At 29.5% G+C, this 12458-nt stretch overlaps 9 non-coding genes across 9 annotated transcripts; all 9 read right to left on the reverse strand.

The window, feature by feature from the left end:
• Window positions 1-190: 190 nt before the first annotated feature.
• On the reverse strand, window positions 191-263 carry TRNAF-GAA. Its single transcript has one exon. It is a non-coding gene; the product is annotated as a tRNA-Phe (tRNA).
• Window positions 264-1723: 1460 nt separating this feature from the next.
• TRNAF-GAA lies at window positions 1724-1796 on the reverse strand. The gene has a single exon. It is a non-coding gene; the product is annotated as a tRNA-Phe (tRNA).
• Window positions 1797-3196: 1400 nt separating this feature from the next.
• On the reverse strand, window positions 3197-3269 carry TRNAF-GAA. Its single transcript has one exon. It is a non-coding gene; the product is annotated as a tRNA-Phe (tRNA).
• Window positions 3270-4730: 1461 nt separating this feature from the next.
• On the reverse strand, window positions 4731-4803 carry TRNAF-GAA. The gene has a single exon. It is a non-coding gene; the product is annotated as a tRNA-Phe (tRNA).
• A 1400-nt stretch (window positions 4804-6203) lies between these two features.
• TRNAF-GAA lies at window positions 6204-6276 on the reverse strand. The gene has a single exon. It is a non-coding gene; the product is annotated as a tRNA-Phe (tRNA).
• A 1503-nt stretch (window positions 6277-7779) lies between these two features.
• TRNAF-GAA lies at window positions 7780-7852 on the reverse strand. The gene has a single exon. It is a non-coding gene; the product is annotated as a tRNA-Phe (tRNA).
• A 1302-nt stretch (window positions 7853-9154) lies between these two features.
• On the reverse strand, window positions 9155-9226 carry TRNAE-UUC. The gene has a single exon. It is a non-coding gene; the product is annotated as a tRNA-Glu (tRNA).
• Window positions 9227-9318: 92 nt separating this feature from the next.
• TRNAF-GAA lies at window positions 9319-9391 on the reverse strand. Its single transcript has one exon. It is a non-coding gene; the product is annotated as a tRNA-Phe (tRNA).
• A 1479-nt stretch (window positions 9392-10870) lies between these two features.
• TRNAF-GAA lies at window positions 10871-10943 on the reverse strand. The gene has a single exon. It is a non-coding gene; the product is annotated as a tRNA-Phe (tRNA).
• Between the last annotated feature and the right edge of the window lie 1515 nt (window positions 10944-12458).

Genomic DNA, 12458 nt, shown 5'->3' on the forward strand with positions numbered 1-12458 from the left:
TTCACTAAATTGATAGATATGAAATCTTCCGTTGCCGGGAATTGAACCCGGGTCTCCTGGGTGAATGCCATATATCCTAAGCGCTGTACGACAATGGAACACTTCCATGGATTATCTGTTGCAAACAATCTTTTGAAAATTATTAACTTATAATTGAATGGTTTATATTTTAAAACCATCAAAGCTAAGTTGCGGTGAACGTGGATCAAACACGTGACCTTCAGATCTTCAGTCTGACGCTCTCCCAACTGAGCTATCCCCGCACCTCATAGAAACTTTTTATTCTTAATAAACGAACATTTAGCTTTTTGTAACCATATGATATTATTTTCCACATATTGCTTCGCATAGTCATTATTGCGTCTTCAAACTCTGATTTAAAGTAAAAACATAGCCACGATGATTACGTTCATGAGAAACAAACCGATTTCATTCCACTACACCAAACATCTCTTGTGCATGATTCAATTGTTACCACAAGCCAAAGCCAATCATCTTTAATAACAACTCTATAATTATTATAAATTCTAATGTCAGCATAAAAAACTGTGACATTTCCTTTCATCACATATATGTATCTATCTATACTTAAATGTTTTTATATTTGGAAAATTACGCGAGTATATATACTACTTACTAGGTACTAAATTCTCAATTCTCTAAATCCCAATTTTGTATTTCAATTGGACACTTAGATTGCAATCTTGTAATTTGAATTAAGTTTTACTTTATGTTTGGACATTGGATTTTTAAATATGTAGTGTTGTCTTGTAGTTTGGACTCATTATTGATTGAGGAATTTGAAATATGCATCGTTCATGTGTTCATTCGATTTTAAATTTTAAATTAATAATAATTAATTAATTAATTGCGCTAAAGAACTAGAGAATGTTAATGTTCTCAAGTTGACTGAACCAAACTAAACTACAATGTTAAATAGAATGGTTTCGTATTTTCAAAACTGAAAACTATAAATCAAACCAGAAAAAAAAATGGACCCGAACTGTAAATCGAAATTCCCACCCCTAATATTTGGTTCTTTTAATTACTATTAATACAATTCCATTAAGTAAATTAACAAGTTTTTCAAGATATTATTGCATGTTCGTTAAATTACTATTGCAAGTTGATTAAGTCACTACTGCAAATCCTTAAAAAAAAAAAATCACTACTACATGTTCATTAAGTCATTTATGCTCGTCCATCAAAACATTATTACAAGTTCATTAAATTACTATTGCATACTCATTAAGCCACTATTGTAGGTATAGTAAGTCATCATAGGTCATCTATATTATTAATATATCACACATTTATTGTAAGAACATATTGAAAAAATATATCAATATGAGTGAATTTAAACTAACTCTATGAGATATTTTTAACGACATTACTTTTAATGATTGGTTTTATTTATACAAAAAGAAATAAAGAAAAATGTATTTAAACAATGTTTGGCTTCATGGCGAGAATAACCGTCTAAACATACCCAGAGAGAAACCCAACATTAAACCATACCTTGCACTACAAATCTTCACTAAATTGATAGATATGAAATCTTCCGTTGCCGGGAATTGAACCCGGGTCTCCTGGGTGAACGCCAGATATCCTAACCGTTGTACGACAACGGAACACTTCCATGGATTATCTGTTGAAAACAATCTTTTGAAAATTATTAACTTATAATTGAATGGTTTACATTTTAAAACCATCAAAGCTAAGTTGCAGTGAACGTGGATCGAACACGTGACCTTCAGATCTTCAGTCTAACGCTCTCCCAACCGAGCTATCCCCGCACCTCATAGAAACTTTTTATTCTTAATAAACGAACATTTAGCTTTTTGTAACCATATGATATTATTTTCCACATATTGCTTCGCATAGTCATTATTGCGTCTTCAAACTCTGATTAAAAGTAAAAACATAGCCACGATGATTACGTTCATGAGAAACAAACCGATTTCATTCCACTACACCAAACATCTCTTGTGCATGATTCAATTGTTACCACAAGCCAAAGCCAATCATCTTTAATAACAACTCTATAATTATTATAAATTCTAATGTCAGCATAAAAAACTGTGACATTTCCTTTCATCACATATATGTATCTATCTATACTTAAATGTTTTTATATTTGGAAAATTACGCGAGTATATATACTACTTACTAGGTACTAAATTCTCAATTCTCTAAATCCCAATTTTGTATTTCAATTGGACACTTAGATTGCAATCTTGTAATTTGAATTAAGTTTTACTTTATGTTTGGACATTGGATTTTTAAATATGTAGTGTTGTCTTGTAGTTTGGACTCATTATTGATTGAGGAATTTGAAATATGCATCGTTGATGTGTTCATTCGATTTTAAATTTTAAATTAATAATAATTAATTAATTAATTGCGCTAAAGAACTAGAGAATGTTAATGTTCTCAAGTTGACTGAACCAAACTAAACTACAATGTTAAATAGAATGGTTTCGTATTTTCAAAACTGAAAACTATAAATCAAACCAGAAAAAAAAATGGACCCGAACTGTAAATCGAAATTCCCACCCCTAATTTTTGGTTCTTTTAATTACTATTAATACAATTCCATTAAGTAAATTAACAAGTTTTTCAAGATATTATTGCATGTTCGTTAAATTACTATTGCAAGTTGATTAAGTCACTACTGCAAGTCCTTAAAAAAAAAAAATCACTACTACAAGTTCATTAAGTCATTTATGCTCGTCCATCAAAACATTATTACAAGTTCATTAAATTACTATTGCATACTCATTAAGCCACTATTGTAGGTATAGTAAGTCATCATAGGTCATCTATATTATTAATATATCACACATTTATTGTAAGAACATATTGAAAAAATATATCAATATGAGTGAATTTAAAATAACTCTATGAGATATTTTTAACGACATTACTTTTAATGATTGGTTTTATTTATACAAAAAGAAATAAAGAAAAATGTATTTAAACAATGTTTGGCTTCATGGCGAGAATAACCGTCTAAACATACCCAGAGAGAAACCCAACATTAAACCATACCTTGCACTACAAATCTTCACTAAATTGATAGATATGAAATCTTCCGTAACGGAACACTTCCATGGATTATCTGTTGAAAACAATCTTTTGAAAATTATTAACTTATAATTGAATGGTTTACATTTTAAAACCATCAAAGCTAAGTTGCGGTGAACGTGGATCAAACACGTGACCTTCAGATCTTCAGTCTGACGCTCTCCCAACTGAGCTATCCCCGCACCTCATAGAAACTTTTTATTCTTAATAAACGAACATTTAGCTTTTTGTAACCATATGATATTATTTTCCACATATTGCTTCGCATAGTCATTATTGCGTCTTCAAACTCTGATTAAAAGTAAAAACATAGCCACGATGATTACGTTCATGAGAAACAAACCGATTTCATTCCACTACACCAAACATCTCTTGTGCATGATTCAATTGTTACCACAAGCCAAAGCCAATCATCTTTAATAACAACTCAATAATTATTATAAATTCTAATGTCAGCATAAAAAACTGTGACATTTCCTTTCATCACATATATGTATCTATCTATACTTAAATGTTTTTATATTTGGAAAATTACGCTAGTATATATACTACTTACTAGGTACTAAATTCTCAATTCTCTAAATCCCAATTTTGTATTTCAATTGGACACTTAGATTGCAATCTTGTAATTTGAATTAAGTTTTACTTTATGTTTGGACATTGGATTTTTAAATATGTAGTGTTGTCTTGTAGTTTGGACTCATTATTGATTGAGGAATTTGAAATATGCATCGTTGATGTGTTCATTCGATTTTATATTTTAAATTAATAATAATTAATTAATTAATTGCGCTAAAGAACTAGAGAATGTTAATGTTCTCAAGTTGACTGAACCAAACTAAACTACAATGTTAAATAGAATGGTTTCGTATTTTCAAAACTGAAAACTATAAATCAAACCAGAAAAAAAAATGGACCCGAACTGTAAATCGAAATTCCCACCCCTAATATTTGGTTCTTTTAATTACTATTAATACAATTCCATTAAGTAAATTAACAAGTTTTTCAAGATATTATTGCATGTTCGTTAAATTACTATTGCAAGTTGATTAAGTCACTACTGCAAATCCTTAAAAAAAAAAAAATCACTACTACATGTTCATTAAGTCATTTATGCTCGTCCATCAAAACATTATTACAAGTTCATTAAATTACTATTGCATACTCATTAAGCCACTATTGTAGGTATAGTAAGTCATCATAGGTCATCTATATTATTAATATATCACACATTTATTGTAAGAACATATTGAAAAAATATATCAATATGAGTGAATTTAAAATAACTCTATGAGATATTTTTAACGACATTACTTTTAATGATTGGTTTTATTTATACAAAAAGAAATAAAGAAAAATGTATTTAAACAATGTTTGGCTTCATGGCGAGAATAACCGTCTAAACATACCCAGAGAGAAACCCAACATTAAACCATACCTTGCACTACAAATCTTCACTAAATTGATAGATATGAAATCTTCCGTTGCCGGGAATTGAACCCGGGTCTCCTGGGTAAACGCCAGATATCCTAACCGTTGTACGACAACGGAACACTTCCATGGATTATCTGTTGAAAACAATCTTTTGAAAATTATTAACTTATAATTGAATGGTTTACATTTTAAAAGCATCAAAGCTAAGTTGCGGTGAACGTGGATCGAACACGTGACCTTCAGATCTTCAGTCTAACGCTCTCCCAACTGAGCTATCCCCGCACCTCATAGAAACTTTTTATTCTTAATAAACGAACATTTAGCTTTTTGTAACCATATGATATTATTTTCCACATATTGCTTCGCATAGTCATTATTGCGTCTTCAAACTCTGATTAAAAGTTAAAACATAGCCACGATGATTACGTTCATGAGAAACAAACCGATTTCATTCCACTACACCAAACATCTCTTGTGCATGATTCAATTGTTACCACAAGCCAAAGCCAATCATCTTTAATAACAACTCTATAATTATTATAAATTCTAATGTCAGCATAAAAAACTGTGACATTTCCTTTCATCACATATATGTATCTATCTATACTTAAATGTTTTTATATTTGGAAAATTACGCGAGTATATATACTACTTACTAGGTACTAAATTCTCAATTCTCTAAATCCCAATTTTGTATTTCAATTGGACACTTAGATTGCAATCTTGTAATTTGAATTAAGTTTTACTTTATGTTTGGACATTGGATTTTTAAATATGTAGTGTTGTCTTGTAGTTTGGACTCATTATTGATTGAGGAATTTGAAATATGCATCGTTGATGTGTTCATTCGATTTTAAATTTTAAATTAATAATAATTAATTAATTAATTGCGCTAAAGAACTAGAGAATGTTAATGTTCTCAAGTTGACTGAACCAAACTAAACTACAATGTTAAATAGAATGGTTTCGTATTTTCAAAACTGAAAACTATAAATCAAACCAGAAAAAAAAATGGACCCGAACTGTAAATCGAAATTCCCACCCCTAATTTTTGGTTCTTTTAATTACTATTAATACAATTCCATTAAGTAAATTAACAAGTTTTTCAAGATATTATTGCATGTTCGTTAAATTACTATTGCAAGTTGATTAAGTCACTACTGCAAGTCCTTAAAAAAAAAAAATCACTACTACAAGTTCATTAAGTCATTTATGCTCGTCCATCAAAACATTATTACAAGTTCATTAAATTACTATTGCATACTCATTAAGCCACTATTGTAGGTATAGTAAGTCATCATAGGTCATCTATATTATTAATATATCACACATTTATTGTAAGAACATATTGAAAAAATATATCAATATGAGTGAATTTAAAATAACTCTATGAGATATTTTTAACGACATTACTTTTAATGATTGGTTTTATTTATACAAAAAGAAATAAAGAAAAATGTATTTAAACAATGTTTGGCTTCATGGCGAGAATAACCGTCTAAACATACCCAGAGAGAAACCCAACATTAAACCATACCTTGCACTACAAATCTTCACTAAATTGATAGATATGAAATCTTCCGTAACGGAACACTTCCATGGATTATCTGTTGAAAACAATCTTTTGAAAATTATTAACTTATAATTGAATGGTTTACATTTTAAAACCATCAAAGCTAAGTTGCGGTGAACGTGGATCAAACACGTGACCTTCAGATCTTCAGTCTGACGCTCTCCCAACTGAGCTATCCCCGCACCTCATAGAAACTTTTTATTCTTAATAAACGAACATTTAGCTTTTTGTAACCATATGATATTATTTTCCACATATTGCTTCGCATAGTCATTATTGCGTCTTCAAACTCTGATTAAAAGTAAAAACATAGCCACGATGATTACGTTCATGAGAAACAAACCGATTTCATTCCACTACACCAAACATCTCTTGTGCATGATTCAATTGTTACCACAAGCCAAAGCCAATCATCTTTAATAACAACTCTATAATTATTATAAATTCTAATGTCAGCATAAAAAACTGTGACATTTCCTTTCATCACATATATGTATCTATCTATACTTAAATGTTTTTATATTTGGAAAATTACGCGAGTATATATACTAGTTACTAGGTACTAAATTCTCAATTCTCTAAATCCCAATTTTGTATTTCAATTGGACACTTAGATTGCAATCTTGTAATTTGAATTAAGTTTTACTTTATGTTTGGACATTGGATTTTTAAATATGTAGTGTTGTCTTGTAGTTTGGACTCATTATTGATTGAGGAATTTGAAATATGCATCGTTGATGTGTTCATTCGATTTTAAATTTTAAATTAATAATAATTAATTAATTAATTAATTAATAGCGCTAAAGAACTAGAGAATGTTAATGTTCTCAAATTGACCGAACCAAACTAAACTACATTGTTAAATAGAATGGTTTCGTATTTTCAAAACTGAAAACTATAAATCAAACCAGAAAAAAAAAATGGACCCGAACTGTAAATCGAAATTCCCACCCCTAATTTTTGGTTCTTTTAATTACTATTAATTCAATTCCATTAAGTAAATTAACAAGTTTTTCAAGATATTATTGCATGTTCGTTAGTTTACTATTGCAAGTTGATTAAGTCACTACTGCAAGTCCTTTATAAAAAATCACTACTACAAGTTTATTAAGTCATTTATGCTCGTCCATCAAAACATTATTACAAGTTCATTAAATTACTATTGCATACTCATTAAGCCACTATTGTAGGTATAGTAAGTCATCATAGGTCATCTATATTATTAATATATCACACATTTATTGTAAGAACATATTGAAAAAATATATCAATATGAGTGAATTTAAAATAACTCTATGAGATATTTTTAACGACATTACTTTTATTGATTGATTTTATATATACAAAAAGAAACAAAGAAAAATGTATTTAAACAATGTTTGGCTTATTATATTGGCAACATGGTGGCTTATTATATTGGCAACATGGCGAGAATAACCGTCAAAACATACCCAGAGAGAAAGCCAACATTAAACCATACTTTGCACTACAAATCTTCACTAAATTGATAGATATGAAATCTTCCGTTGCCGGGAATTGAACCCGAGTCTCCTGGGTGAAAGCTAGATATCCTAACCGCTGGACGACAACGAAACGCTTCCGTGGATTATCTGTTGAAAACAATCTTTTGAAAATTATTAACTTATAATTGAATGGTTTACATTTTAAAACCATCAAAGCTAAGTTGCGATGAACGTGGATCGAACACGTGACCTTCAGATCTTCAGTCTGACGCTCTCCCAACTGAGCTATCCCCGCACCTCATAGAAACTTTTTATTCTTAATAAACGAACATTTAGCTTTTTGTAACCATATGATATTATTTTCCACATATTGCTTCGCATAGTCATTATTGAGTCTTCAAACTCTGATTAAAAGTAAAAACATAGCCACGATGATTACGTTCATGAGAAACAAACCGATTTCATTCCACTACACCAAACATCTCTTGTGCATGATTCAATTGTTACCACAAGCCAAAGCCAATCATCTTTAATAACAACTCTATAATTATTATAAATTCTAATGTCAGCATAAAAAACTATGACATTTCCTTTCATCACATATACGTATCTATCTATACTTAAATGTTTTTATATTTGGAAAATTACGCGAGTATATATACTACTTACTAGGTACTAAATTCTCAATTCTCTAAATCCCAATTTTGTATTTCAATTGGACACTTAGATTGCAACCTTGTACTTTGAATTAAGTTTTACTTTATGTTTGGACATTGGATTTTTGAATATGTAGTGTTGTCTTGTAGTTTGGACTCATTATTGATTGAGGAATTTGAAATATGCATCGTTGATGTGTTCATTCGATTTTAAATTTTAAATTAATAATAATTAATTAATTAATTAATTAATAGCGCTAAAGAACTAGAGAATGTTAATGTTCTCAAATTGACCGAACCAAACTAAACTACTTTGTTAAATAGAATGGTTTCGTATTTTCAAAACTGAAAACTATAAATCAAACCAGAAAAAAAAAATGGACCCGAACTGTAAATCGAAATTCCCACCCCTAATTTTTGGTTCTTTTAATTACTATTTATACAATTCCATTCAGTAAATTAACAAGTTTTTCAAGATATTATTGCATGTTCGTTAAATTACTATTGCAAGTTGATTAAGTCACTACTGCAAGTCCTTTAAAAAAAAATCACTACTACAAGTTTATTAAGTCATTTATGCTCGTCCATCAAAACATTATTACAAGTTCATTAAATTACTATTGCATACTCATTAAGCCACTATTGTAGGTATAGTAAGTCATCATAGGTCATCTATATTATTAATATATCACACATTTATTGTAAGAACATATTGAAAAAATATATCAATATGAGTGAATTTAAAATAACTCTATGAGATATTTTTAACGACATTACTTTTAATGATTGGTTTTATTTATACAAAAAGAAATAAAAAAAGTGTATTTAAACAATGTTTGGCTTCATGGCGAGAATAACCGTCTAAACATACCCAGAGAGAAACCCAACATTAAACCATACCTTGCACTTAAAATCTTCACTAAATTGATAGATATGAAATCTTCCATTGCCGGGAATTGAACCCGGGTCTCTTAGGTGAAAGCCAGATATCCTAACCGCTGGACGACAACGGAACGCTTCCATGGATTATCTGTTGAAAAAAATCTTTTGAAAATTATTAACTTATAATTGAATGGTTTACATTTTAAAACCACCAAAGCTAAGTTGCAATGAACGTGGATCAAACACGTGACCTTCAAATCTTCAGTCTGACGCTCTCCCAACTGAGCTATCCCCGCACCTCATAGAAATTTTTTATTCTTAATAAACGAACATTTAGCTTTTTGTAACCATATGATATTATTTTCCACATATTGCTTCGCATAGTCATTATTGCGTCTTCAAACTCTGATTAAAAGTTAAAACATAGCCACGATGATTACGTTCATGAGAAACAAACCGATTTCATTCCACTACACCAAACATCTCTTGTTAATGATTCAATTGTTACCACAAGCCAAAGCCAATCATCTTTAATAACAACTCTATAATTATTATAAATTCTAATGTCAGCATAAAAAATTGTGACATTTCCTTTCATCACATATATGTATCTATCTATACTTAATTGTTTTTATATTTGGAAAATTACGCGAGTATATATACTACTTAATAGTTACTAAATTCTCAATTCTCTAAATCCCAATTTTGTATTTCAATTGGACACTTAGATTGCAATCTTGTAATTTCAATTAAGTTTTACTTTATGTTTGGACATTGGATTTTTGAATATGTAGTGTTGTCTTGTAGTTTGGACTCATTATTGATTGAGGAATTTGAAATATGCATCGTTGATGTGTTCATTTGATTTTAAATTTTAAATTAATAATAATTAATTAATTAATTAATTAATAGCGCTAAAGAACTAGAGAATGTTAATGTTCTCAAATTGACTGAACCAAACTAAACTACATTGTTAAATAGAATGGTTTCGTATTTTCAAAACTGAAAACTATAAATCAAACCAGAAAAAAAAAATGGACCCGAACTGTAAATCGAAATTCCCACCCCTAATTTTTGGTTCTTTTAATTAATATTAATTCAATTCCATTAAGTAAATTAACAAGTTTTTCAAGATATTATTGCATGTTCGTTAGTTTACTATTGCAAGTTGATTAAGTCACTACTGCAAGTCCTTTAAAAAAAATCACTACTACAAGTTTATTAAGTCATTTATGCTCGTCCATCAAAACATTTTTACAAGTTCATTAAATTACTATTGCATACTCATTAAGCCACTATTGTAGGTATAGTAAGTCATCATAGGTCATCTATATTATTAATATATCACACATTTATTGTAAGAACATATTGAAAAAATATATCAATATGAGTGAATTTAAAATAACTCTATGAGATATTTTTAACGACATTACTTTTATTGATTGATTTTATATATACAAAAAGAAACAAAGAAAAATGTATTTAAACAATGTTTGGCTTATTATATTGGCAACATGGCGAGAATAACCGTCAAAACATACCCAGAGAGAAAGCCAACATTAAACCATACTTTGCACTACAAATCTTCACTAAATTGATAGATACGAAATCTTCCGTTGCCGGGAATTGAACCCGAGTCTCCAGGGTGAAAGCTAGATATCCTAACCGCTGGACGACAACGAAACGCTTCCGTGGATTATCTGTTGAAAACAATCTTTTGAAAATTATTAACTTATAATTGAATGGTTTACATTTTAAAACCATCAAAGCTAAGTTGCGATGAACATGGATCGAACACGTGACCTTCAAATCTTCAGTCTGACGCTCTCCCAACTGAGCTATCCCCACACCTCATAGAAATTTTTTATTCTTAATAAACGAACATTTAGCTTTTTGTAACCATATGATAATATTTTCCACATATTGCTTCGCATAGTCATTATTGCGTCTTCAAACTCTGATTAAAAGTAAAAACATAGCCACAATGATTACGTTCATGAGAAACAAACCGATTTCATTCCACTACACCAAACATCTCTTGTGCATGATTCAATTGTTACCACAAGCCAAAGCCAATCATCTTTAATAACAACTCTATAATTATTATAAATTCTAATGTCAGCATAAAAAACTTTGACATTTCCTTTCATCACATATATGTATCTATCTATACTTAAATGTTTTTATATTTGGAAAATTACGCGAGTATATATACTACTTACTAGGTACTAAATTCTCAATTCTCTAAATCCCAATTTTGTATTTCAATTGGACACTTAGATTGCAACCTTGTACTTTGAATTAAGTTTTACTTTATGTTTGGACATTGGATTTTTGAATATGTAGTGTTGTCTTGTAGTTTGGACTCATTATTGATTGAGGAATTTGAAATATGCATCGTTGATGTGTTCATTCGATTTTAAATTTTAAATTAATAATAATTAATTAATTAATTGCGCTAAAGAACTAGAGAATGTTAATGTTCTCAAGTTGACTGAACCAAACTAAACTACAATGTTAAATAGAATGGTTTCGTATTTTCAAAACTGAAAACTATAAATCAAACCAGAAAAAAAAAATGGACCCGAACTGTAAATCGAAATTCCCACCCCTAATTTTTGGTTCTTTTAATTACTATTAATACAATTCCATTAAGTAAATTAACAAGTTTTTCAAGATATTATTGCATGTTCGTTAAATTACTATTGCAAGTTGATTAAGTCACTACTGCAAGTCCTTAAGAAAAAAAATCACTACTACAAGTTCATTAAGTCATTTATGCTCGTCCATCAAAACATTATTACAAGTTCATTAAATTACTATTGCATACTCATTAAGCCATTATTGTAGGTATAATAAGTCATCATAGCTCATCTATATTATTAATATATCACACATTTATTGTAAGAACATATTAAAAAAATATATCAATATGAGTGAATTTAAAATAACTCTATGAGATATTTTTAACGACATTACTTTTATTGATTGATTTTATTTATACAAAAAGAAATAAAGAAAAATGTATTTAAGCAATGTTTGGCTTATTATATTGGCAACATGGCGAGAATAACCGTCTAAACAAATACACTGGACATACCCAGAGAGAAAGCCAACATTAAACAATACTTTGCACTACAAATCTTCACTAAATTAATAGATATGAAATCTTCCGTTGTCGGGAATCGTACCTGGGTCTCTTGGGTGAAAGCCAGATAGATATGAAATCTTCCGTTGTCGGGAATCGAACCTGGGTCTCTTGGGTGAAAGCCAGATATCCTAACGGCTGGACGACAACGAAACGCTTCCATGGATTATCTGTTGAAAATCATCTTTTGAAAATTATTAACTTATAATTGAATG

This window comes from Ipomoea nil, unplaced genomic scaffold (genome assembly GCF_001879475.1).
Source record: "Ipomoea nil cultivar Tokyo-kokei standard unplaced genomic scaffold, Asagao_1.1 scaffold2694, whole genome shotgun sequence".
NCBI lineage: Eukaryota > Viridiplantae > Streptophyta > Magnoliopsida > Solanales > Convolvulaceae > Ipomoea > Ipomoea nil.